Source organism: Bufo bufo, chromosome 5 (assembly GCF_905171765.1).
Source record: "Bufo bufo chromosome 5, aBufBuf1.1, whole genome shotgun sequence".
Classification (NCBI taxonomy): Eukaryota; Metazoa; Chordata; class Amphibia; order Anura; family Bufonidae; genus Bufo; species Bufo bufo.
The window spans coordinates 361135425-361147525 of NC_053393.1; the positions used below are offsets into that span (position 1 = coordinate 361135425).

A 12101-nucleotide genomic window follows, 5' to 3' on the forward strand; every position below is an offset into this window, starting at 1 on the left:
ACCTAGACCAGTGGAGTAAGAGCACATTTACATGATTTGGTCAGATTTCTATTTTTAATATGAATGTTCTCCCCAGAATCTTATACTTCTTTCAAGCACTACCTATTCATTCTCCACGTCTGTTTTTCCACAAAGTACTATCCACAGTTTAATTGGGCAAGGAAATCCCCATAAATACCTTGCTCAGTTCTATTCAGACCCAAGCATCGTGAAGGCCTTGGTTTCATTTCCTATCAACATGCTTCTCCTCTATTAAGGATGGTAGACTGGAGTCGACACCAGTCCCATAAACAATGGGTGGTGAAACAATCCTTCCCTTTATCTGCCACCCTTTGGCTGGGCCTTCACATACAATTAGCAGCTCGTACTCATCCCACTATAAGTCGAACTGTTTGCTCTGCAACATCCATTTTCACTCTACCTGACTTCTCTCCTTCCCCGTCCCCGATGATCCCTATCTTGTGATATCTCATGTTCCCTTCGGGTGCAGCAAGGATCCTTTTGGCATTCGGTTGAGACTAGTAAATCTTCAGTTTATCATTTTATCTCTTTTGCTAATTTGGCTGTTACCGCATTCACTTAGTGACATATCAGATCCCTCGTCCCTTTCAATTTGGCAAATTCAACAACTTCGAACACCAAGGGACCCGGGTACGTATATATATGCATCTAGAACTCTACATCAAACACCTCTATACACATATGTGTATATATATATATATATATATATATATATATATGTGTGTGTGTAAACTCATGCCACAGGAGAATCCAGTATGGACTCTATAAATATGTGAGTTTTAATTATGTGCATATTACTTGTGCTCCTCAAAAAGGGGTGTATTGTACCCCGAAACGCATCAAGCTCATTCTTTCATTAAAGAATCCTTGCTTATACTGGAGTCCTTCAGTTCATCTCACGATAAGAAAGGGGGGCGACCCATTCTCAAGGCTACCTCGGCTAGGGAGGGGAAGGTTGCAGGTGTCTTGAGTTTATCCTGCAACCCCCTTCCCAGTGAAGTGAGTACTACTGATTGATGACATATCTTATTGATGTTTTAATCACCAAGTGGATCTTATTGCTGCTTTTAACATCAAGTAGATTATATTGAGGGCAACTCTACCCATTTATATTTCATTGGGAGTTGATATCGGTGTAGGTATGATCCACCTATTAGTCACTAATAAGACTATTGGGAGCATCATTACATATTATCTGGTGCCCCACACCACTTTTTCCTTTATCCATTTACAAGCGGTTCTCCAAGTGCTATTGGGTTCAACCTGACTGTTTTGGTCAAGTGGGTTGCTGCCTATTTCTCTACACCTGCTCCTTTCCGTCTCTCATATTCTTGTCCAGTCGGCGCCCCCCCATCCCTTTACTTCCCTTTCTTCTCCGTCCACCCATTTCCCTCTTCCTTCCCTAATTCCCTTCCTTCCTCCAACCACTCCATATATTTTTTCTTGATCTCATTCTTCTTTCTGCTTAACCATAGTGAGATCCTTTTATCTATCTATAGGAAATCTGTGGTACGGCATCTGGTTAATGCTGCGAGAGCATGTATCCCTTGTTTGTGGAAGCAGACTTCCTTTCCTTCTATAGCTCTTTGGTTTAGTAAGATACAGGAAGTCATGAGAATGGAGAACCTCGTCGTATTGGTAAGGGGCACACACGCTAAGTTTTATTATACATGGCGACATTGGATCCTATTTTAGGGCTCCTCTGGTACTGATCTTTGCTGGCCTCATAGAACTGGAGAATCTTCTATCCACCACAAACATTTTTTTTTTCTCCTGCCCGTCTTTCTCTCTCTTATTTCATTCCTTCCCCCAACTTCTTCTGGTTTGTTCTTTCATTTTTATTTCTTCTTCTGCACCTTCCTTTAGGCTTCATCATATACAGTTTTCTAACTCTTCTGTCTGACATGCACAGACATTGGGCAACATATATGTATAATGCTTTTCCAGTGGTACCCTTGTGTACTTTCTTCTCTCTTGCAAATTAGCAATTACTGCTTATCTTATTTCTTTTGTTTATGAAAACTTAAATAAGAATTTACAAAAAAAGACAGGTGTAAGTAAGGCTACTTTCACACTAGCGTTTTTTGCGGATCCGTCATGGATCTGCAAAAACGCTTCCGTTACAATAATCGAACCGCATGCATCAGTCATGAATGGATCCGTTTGTATTATCTGTAACATAGCCAAGACAAATCAGTCATGAACTCCATTGAAAGTCAATGGGGGACAGATCAGTTTTTTATTGTGCCCGTTTGGCTCAGTTTCATCAAGCGGACAGCTAAACGCTGCAGGCAGCGTTTTGGTGTCTGCCTCCAGAGCGGTGACTGATCGGACGCACACTGATGCATTCTGAGTGGATCCTTTTCCATTCAGAATGCATTATGGCAAAACTGATCAGTTTTGGACCGCTTGTGAGAGCCCATGACGGATCTCACAAACGGAAAGCCAAAATGCGAGTGTGAAAGTAGCCTTAAAATCTCTTCCTTTACTTTAATGGAAAAAGATTCCTTAAAGAGGTTGTCTCATCTCAGTCTTTCACTGCTGAGATGGGAGTAACCAAAGTAAGTACAGGCCAGGGGAGGTGGAGTTACTGTAATGGATGACTGGCTACCGCTCCACTAGACTTGGTTGTAACCGCAGCACTTGTCCGTTTATGGCTTTAACGGGTGCACGTCTCTAAGTTGAAATCCCTCCACCTTGGGGATCAGTGAGTATCCTTATCACAGTATTCGAGACAGCACGCCAATGACGTATTTTTAGAAAATTGCTTGCTTTATTAGTATATTTCACCACCAGTGGTACATATTAGTGCAACGTTTCGGGCCCAAATTTGGTGCCCTTCTTCAGGCTGGTGAAGATAAAGTGATACAACATCAGACAAAGATGCATAATTAGGACGGGAGTTCATGATTGCAATAAGAAATGCATAATTACAATGAAATTGCATGGTTCTAAAATAGATAGGCTCTGATAACCGTCATCAGAATCTATCTATTTTAGAACCATGCAATTTCATTGTAATTATGCATTTCTTATTGCAATCATGAACTCCCGTCCTAATTATGCATCTTTGTCTGATGTTGTATCACTTTATCTTCACCAGCCTGAAGAAGGGCACCAAATTTGGGCCCGAAACGTTGCACTAATATGTACCACTGGTGGTGAAATGTACTAATAAAGCAAGCATTTTACTAAAAATAAATCATTGCCGTGCTGTCTCGAATACTGTGATATGGCTACTGCTCCACTGTTTCTGTAACTCCTACAGCAGTGAATGGGAGCTACGCAAATGGCGAAGCACAGCAAACTACACTGCTTCTGTAACTTGGTGAGTTACGGAACCAGCATAGCCTGCTGTGCTACACTGTTTCCCAGTGGAGCTCTGACAGCTCAGATGTTTCCATAAGTCCATTCACTCCTACCGGTAGTTAACACTTACTGTGAATACTGCCACCTCAGCCAAGAAAGGGCAAGGTGGTACAACAGTTAAATACAGTAAGAACATGGAAATTATTACTAGATAAAAGTGTATGTATTAAGTGTATGGTGCATCCATTAAGATGCTTATCCTGACGGTTTATAGCAGATATCTATAATATAACAAAACTACAGTGGACAATATCGTCAAATGTAATGAAAAAAAAAAAGGCTAAATAATTAATAATAAAGAGTAAAGAATCTCCTAGACAGTGACCATTCGTGATCTACGCTCTACTTGCTGTAAAATCAGGGTATTTTATACTGAGAACTGGAAATTTGACGAGGATGTACAATCCTGCACACTTATTCCAACTTTTATTTTTATATATATATATATAAGTTAATATATATCTAGACAAAGCAATACTCTAAGGATTATCAAATACATTCATACTGTGTGCTGTGTGACAAATCTTATCTCCATCACATTTAACCAAGATTTTGTCTGTGTAGGGGAGAGTATAATACAAGATGTTCCTTACACAGACTTCTCTTGGGGATGCATTTTCATGATAACATGACCTTGGACATTCTCTGCTTTCTCTTAGAAGGTGGAAATGCTTTTCCATTCAGCGTTTAAATACTTACATCCAGACATATTCTACTTTCCTTGCATTTAGATGCAGAAAGCAATGAATTAACAAATGATTGCAGACATTTGTTAACCCCTATGGCACCAGAGGAGACCTGATCCATCCAAGCAGGTACCGGTTAAATTTCTGCAGAATCTTTTAATAGGGAGCAGAAAATACACGAACTGCCACCTGAATTACATAGTGCAGTTATTTAACCGTGCTGCCTGCTAATCACTTCCAATATATGTGCACAGCTTTGGGAACAATCTACTGTGCCAGCATTTGAATATTATATTCTGCATTTAAATGGGACAGTGGCCACTGAATTATTTATCAGTATTACAGTCATTTAAACCGGAGACTGCTCCCACTGTAGTGTGCACTTAAAATGCAGGTTGGAATAGACTATGTATACTCTGCAGAGGTTTCCAAGTATCAGCATGACTAAGGGTACTTTCACACTAGTGTTAGAAGAATCCGGCAGGCAGTTCCGATGCTGATCCGTCTGACACATGCATTGAAATACTGTATCCGTCTCTCCGGTGTCATCTGGAAAAATGGATCCGGTATTTATTTTTTTCACATTTTTAAAGGTCTGCCCATGCGTCAATGCGGCAATTTCCTGAACACTTGGTACCGGATCCGGCATTAATACATGTCAATGGAAATTAATGCCGGCATTCTGGCAAGTGTTCCGGAATTTTGGCCAGAGAAAATACTGCAGCATGCTGCGGTATTTTCTCCGTCCAAATACCGTAAAAGGGACGGAATGAAAGACATCCTGATGCATACTGAACGGATTGCTTTCCATTCAGAATGCATTAGGACAAAACTGATGCGTTTTTTCCTATGACAGAACTCAATACCAGAAAACTTTAACGCTATTTTTATATAATAAACTGAGTGTAAATTTGTGAGAACTAATAATACGTAACTTTTATTATTCCCGTTAAAATAAATGAGACAGTGTTACTAAAATTTCTTTCAAACGCACTGCTGTGCGTATAACTTCTTGAGAGGAGAAGAGGATTTCAGTGGTCTTTTGCCATAGTCGGAACTTGACGGTTAACGGTGGGGGTTGCTTCTTAGAAAAGTATTGGGTAAGATGCTCACTACTTGCTGTTCAGCTATGCCTAATTATTTCTGACCCTCAAACTCTAGTCTAGAGTGGGGAAATAGGCTAACTGGCTGTAGTCGGAGCACTCGCCCTGAAAAGAGCGACCCCCAGCCGCTGGAACCTCGGGCCTGACCTGCTCGGCCCTTCTCCTAACAGCTGCCTACAAGCACCATCCGGCGCATTTTGCCATAATACAATGGCTCATGAGGGAGCGATCTGTGCAGTGGCAGAGTTTCTTTATAATAAACAGCAGTGGCAGTTTGCTAAAGGACTCTGTCTCCTTTTATGCTCAGAGTACCACCCACTGAGATGACGCTCAACAATTCCTAGGGAGCGAAGGAGGGCCAGAGGGCAGCGCTCTGCTGTCCTGGCCCACCCTGCCTTCTGGGTGTGAGGCCTGCTAGGGGGCGGGATTGTTGCTATGGGGATCTAGAAGTGCGTCGCCGGCTATAGGCCTTGCCGCTCACTTCCTGTTTATGCCGGTGCTGTCAAACCCCTGACAATGCCGGTAGCGATTGATACTCATTTACAGTTCCTTACAGTTCCATGCAGTGTTCCTTACGATCGACAGTATGTAAGATTGATGTGCACGGTGACTAATTTATCTTCTGATTTGCTTGATCTTCACTACATAAGAAGATATTTGACTGATTGAGTTTACTTGTTCAGTCCTATTTCTTTTAGAAAAGTTGGGACAGGTTTTATTAACCCTTGTGTTGATCAGACCATTATTAACCCTTGATGTTCATCAAGCTTGATAGTTAAGCTTACTTATTGGGACCATGTACATGAATAGCATATCTATTACATATAGCATAAATGTACCGCCCCTACCATACAGAAATGCAGAACACATCCAGACGACACTACATGACAGATAGTGCCCCTAGATGGAATTCCACGGGAGGGATAAATTGTGGGCTCAATTAAGCAGTTCGTGGATACTCCTATTATAAGAACGCTCCGAGGTCAGATTTTAATCCCTCATTGGATCAGGGGGTGGACCCCTAACCTAATCACAGGTCAAGGCCCTGGTAACCCCTCAAGAACACGGGATTTCTTCATTAGACGGCTATTCCTTTATTGTAAAAATTGGTTGAATGAAAGACTATTCATTCAGGCAATTTTGGTGTCACCGTTTTAATTTAAAGATCCCCTTCGCCTCTGCCTTCAGGTTTTTATTGTCCAATCCCCCCCCTCTTCTCGGTTGGGGAATGTGTTGAATGCCCTACAAATTTGAAGACGAGCTACTAGATAGTCTGTCAAAACGGACAATCCTATGTCACACTGTGTTATGGCTTCCTGTCACCCCACTAAAGTCTTTTTTTTTTTTTTTGGGCTACTTAAATTCCTTATACTGCGATATATCAATCTATAATGCTCTTACTCATTTTCGTTCAGTAGTTTAATCAAAAAACGGACTTTTATAATATGTAAATTACCTCTCTACCAGCAAGTAGGGCGGCTACTTGCTGGTAGCAGCCGCATCCTCCTCTCATAATGACGCCCCCTCCTCATGTTGATTGACAGGGCCAGCGAACGCGCTCGTCCTCTGACTGGCCCTGTCTGCAATTCAAATCCCGTGCCTGTCTTCATTCGGCGCAGGCGCTCTGAGAGAAGGAGGCTCGCCTCCTCAGCACTCCCTCAGTGCGCCTGCGCCGATGACGTCAACGAAAGAGAAGACGTCATCGGCGCAGGCGCACTGAGGAGGCGAGCGTCCTTCTCTCAGAGCGCCTGCGCCGAATGAAGACAAAAAAATGACTTTAGTGGGGTGACAGAAGCCCTTTAAAACTTTAACGCTAGTGTGAAAGTAGCCTAAGGCTAGGGCTACACAACGACATTTGTTGCGCAACATTTTGTCGCACGACAATTTTTATAATGATAGTCTATGGTGCCGCACTGTGACATGCGACATGCTGCGACTGCGACACGACAGTCGAAAAAGATACATTTGAAATGGATTTTTCTGCGACTGTCGTGTCACAGTCGCAGCATGTCGCATGTCGCAGTGCGACACCATAGACTATCATTATAAAACTTGTCACGCGACACGTTGCAGTGTAGTTGTGCCCTATGTGTCGAGCGACACATGTCGTCGTGTAGCCCTCGCCTAACAAACCAACCTTAAATGGGTTGTGTCACTTCAATAAATGGCTTTTATCATGTAGAGAAAGTTAATACAAGGCACTTACTAATGTATTGTGATTGTCCATATAATCCATCAGTGGTGGTCCTGCTTGCTCACTATAGGAAAAAAAAGACAGCCTCTCTGGTGGCCGGGACCTTTAGAGAGCGCATAGGCGCTCTTTCCTATATTGTGCAAGTACGGCCACCATTGTTGGATTGTAGGGTGGTCCTAACCATGGAAACAAGTAGTGTATACTGCGATGGAAAAATTTATCAAGCCAGCAAAGGAGGCAATATGGCTAACAATACATTAGTAAATGTTTTTTATTACGGTAACTTTTTCTACATGATAAATGCCACTTGATGAAGTGAGACAACCTCTTTAAGCTTTTTTCTTTTTTTAAAAGCCTGTCTGCTCCCCTGAGCATTTTAAAAACTTAGAAAACTGTGGATGGATCTGGCACTCAGATAAAAATTAATTATTTTATTGAAAAATGTTAAAACCCCTGTTGCTTATGCGTTTCGGGCATGCAAGCCCTTTCTCATAGCATACAAGACATAGAAAAAATATATACTAACAGGCATGCTGGAAAAGCTATTTTTTAGAATATGATCAGATTGTTCCTGTCCTCAAAAAATATTTACCCATCTTGGATGATGATCCACAAATTAAAAATATCCTCAAGAATGGCTGCAGATTTGTCAGCTGTCAAGTGCAGCTGCACATTGTGTGAACAGCCACCAAGGCATCACACAGAAGGGTTAACACGCCCAAAAGAAAAAGTAATTGGAGACAAGCCTGAGGCATGAGGCGTTCTGGGTCCTCACCATGGGCAGCAGGTTTCCTTATGGAATTAACCTTAAAGGGGTTCTCCGGGAATTAAGAAAATGAAAATACGTAAACATTACTTTATTATAAATATATTCCCAAATACCTTTCATTAGTTATAATGGCTCGTTTTGTCTAGGGAGCAATCATTAGGAGAAACAAAATGGCCGTTGTCCTATTATTGTACACAAAGCCTGTCCTAATCACACAGCAGGACAAGTTACTTCACAACACTGAGATAAAGAGCTGCCTCCTCTCTTCCTCCTCTCCTACTTGTCAGGGATTATGATCCTGAATACAGATGAGAAGATCTTCAGCGGAATCTCTGTAGGAATGGAGTTCATGAGGAGACATGAAGTACAGAGAGGAGGGACAGGACAGTGGTAATGTGGGGCTGCTGCTCATGAACTCTATTCCTACAGAGATTCAGCTGATGACCATATTAAACTGTATTCAGGATCATAATCCCTGACAAGCAGAGCAGCGAGGAGGATGAGGCAGCTCTTTAGCTCAGCGTTGTGAAGTAACTTGTCCTTCTATGTGATTAGGACAGGTTTTGTGTGTACTAATAGGTCAGCGGCCATTTTGTTTCTCCTAATGATTGTTCCCCAGATAAAACGAGCAATTATAACTAACGTAAGGTATTTGGGAATATATTTATAATGAAGTAATATTTAAGTATTTTAATTTTCTTCATTCCCGGAGAACCCCTTTAAGACCGATTTGTCATACCTATATTGATGACCGTATTCACATTGCATTTTGCCTTCTTTGCAAATGTACATTCTGCAACATGTGTCTGTACTTGGCTTGGCATGTTATATTATTTATTTATTAGGATGTCTCCATTCCAGCTCCTATTCTATCCACACCAGAGTTTCTGAGTTACTGCTTTTCCAGCATGCCTGTTAGTATATATTTTTTTTAATCATTTTCTATATCTTGAGTGCTATGAGGAAGGGTTTGCATGCTCGAAACACATAAGCAATAAAGGAATTGTTTTTTATCTGAGTGCCAGATCCATCCACGTTTTTCCTGCATTGTTCTGGGTTGCCAGTCCAGATTGCGTGCACCATACCTGCATGGGGGTCAGCTGATCCAAATTTCTCTCTGACTGTTACCATTTTCAAAAACTGTTGGACAATCCGTCTCAGTCTTAGAAAACCCTGTTCACCAAGCGTTTGGGAAAATCTGTGACACAATCCTCATGCTACTGTTTCTCCCTTCAAGAAAGTATTTAACATCTTGGCATTGCAGATGCTTGTATTTAACTACTTACAATCATAGGGGTAACTATAGGGGTTGCAGCGTCGCAATTGCCCCCTTGCCAGTGATGCACCGACAATTAGGTATTGCCATCCTCAGGACGGCAATACAGTTAGATATTGTGGTAGGGCACGGGAGCAATGTCTCCCTGCTCTTGCCTCTGATAGGCTACTGGCACTAGGCTGATACAAGCAGCGCCATGATCACGAGACAAGCAACATACAGCTCAGGAAACTGCCTGGAAGATGCCTGCACCACTCCCTGCGGTTGGGCCACTATGGGGATCGGGTCTTATGGGGGCATTGTTTCTACTAAATCAGGGCATTTTGTACTGTCACATATAACAGAGCATATTTTTGTACTGGAACACATTATGGGGAGCACTATGGGGACATTGTCTCTACTGGGGGCACTAAGAGGGGGAATTTTTTGTACTGGCACACAGAAGGGGGCATTTTTTTCTACTGTCACAAATTATAAGGGGGTATTTTTTGCACTGACACGCATTATGAGGGGCTTTTTTGCGCTGGCACACATTATAAGGGCGCATTTTTGTACTGGCGTACATTATAAGGAGGTATTTTTTATAACAGCACAAATTATAAGGGGGTATATTTGTACTGGCACACATTATAAGAAAAATTATTACTACTGGGCGACTATGGGGAACATGATTACTAGTATGGGTACAATTGAGCATTATTACTATTGAGGGCTCTATCAACACTAAGTACACTCTGGCAGAGAATTATTACCACTGGTGGGACTTTGGGGAGCACTATGACTGTGGGGGCACCTTGGCACAGTATAAACTTAGCACCATTATTTTTTGGGGAGCACTATGGGGGTCATTTACGAACAGACATACCTCACTTTTTGACAATCTGCGACTCTTTTCCTCTTTTCCGACGCTCACGCCAGGTCGAAAAAATAATTTAGACGCCTGTTTTAGGCTTAGAAAATGGTCTAGAATAGATGTACACCAGCAAGGAGCTGGCGTAGCTTTAGAGAAGTGTAAAGTCTGCCTAAGTTATGTAGAGGCCGGTGCCTCTACATAACTTAGTCGGATAAACCGCCAGCGCAGGAGGGACGAAGACCAGCGTCTAAATCGCCGGTCTTCATAAATGTCCCCCTATGTTTACGCCACTATTAGTGTTGGGCCAATATTAGTGTTGGGCCACTATTTGCAATTATTTTTTACGCCACTGTGTGCCAATAATTATTTAAGGGGGCACTATCTGTGTGGTACTAGGATTTTCAGGGGGACTGTTTCTGCAGTATATTATTGGGGAGCACAGCGGACACATTATTCGGGGTGGCAGGATAGGGTGTTCAGAAAGTGGGAGGATGATGGAAAAAAACAGGAAACTAAGATATCTGTTTGTCAAACGCAGAGACAAGAGATAGCTGAAAGATCATCATGGCGGTTTGGTTTTAATGGAGAAGATGAGGAAGGAGAACGTCTACATCAGAGGAGACATCACTGGATGTAAAAGGTATGTGGTAGTGTATTACTCTGTATGTTTTGTAGCGTTGTATGTAATGTCTTTAACAGTAGCCGTTTCAATTTTCACCTCGGGAAGCAGAAATGCAGGTGCACCCCTGCTCCTTCTCACAAAGCACTGAGGGTAGGGAAGCCCAAGCTGAACTCTTCTACCAGGGCCCATAAGCCTTTAGCTATGCCCCAGCTCACAATGTATACCCATTACCTGTCATTCTTTTTTATGTTCTATAGGAACACTAAATTGTGAATCAATGGCAAATCACAGATATGACCTTTTATACCTGCACAGTAGGTTACCCATAGCTGGGCTATTGTGTAGACCTATTTCCCGATGTATTTAAATAACTGTATAGAAGGTACTGCATTTGCAATCAAAAAGCCCATTAAAATAAGTCACCTTTAACATTTTTATCCACATTTCTTTTTATTTGAGAAACATTACTTTTTTCTTTAAAAGGTAAAAATACATTCCAGCTGTGGCACAAAGGAAAAAAATGTTCCGAAAGGAAAGGTTGTACTTGTTACTTAGGCTGGAATTCATTCCCACTACTGGGGAAAACAATGGAGCATTCTGGCACTAGTGCAACCAAATTCAAACAAAATGACAGAATCGTTCACATTTAAGATACTTTTAATTCTGCTTTGGGTTTGACGGTGTCCAGTTAGCATGATGCCTGAACTACGAAAGTTTTATGGCCACAATTATACGATTTGGAGGACACTGCTGAGAAGGTAGAAAGAGCAGAGCCAACTTTGAAATAAATCTGTTCTGATCAAATCTACCATGTTTGACCTTTTTGTATTCAGATAGTTTGTCTACTTGCAGATTTTTCAGTAATTTTTTTTAATCTGTAGTGGCAATTTAAGACTAGCACATAAGATAAATACAGTAAATTCCCTCATGTAAAGTCAGTATGTTGCATGTTTACACCTACTTCCAATTTCGTTAACATAACTTTATAATAGACATCAGCCGTACAAACTTTATAATTATCTTTCATTTAGTAATGTAAATGTATTCAAATGAAATGCACCATTAATTTATATATTTGGCAAAAAAACATTTAATTTACATAATTAAATCCATTTAACCTATCTGACTAGCAATTTAATGATTAGACCTGTTCTGTACTGCCATCTACTGGTGACAACACGGATGGAGCTACATACAAGTTCAATGTG

The 12101-nt window shown here is 41.4% G+C and overlaps 1 protein-coding gene across 1 annotated transcript in view; it reads right to left on the reverse strand.

Annotated features, from left to right (window-relative positions):
* The window catches only part of LOC121001312 (dynein heavy chain 5, axonemal-like), a 304445-nt gene that overhangs the window by 145706 nt on the left and 146638 nt on the right, over positions 1–12101 (reverse strand).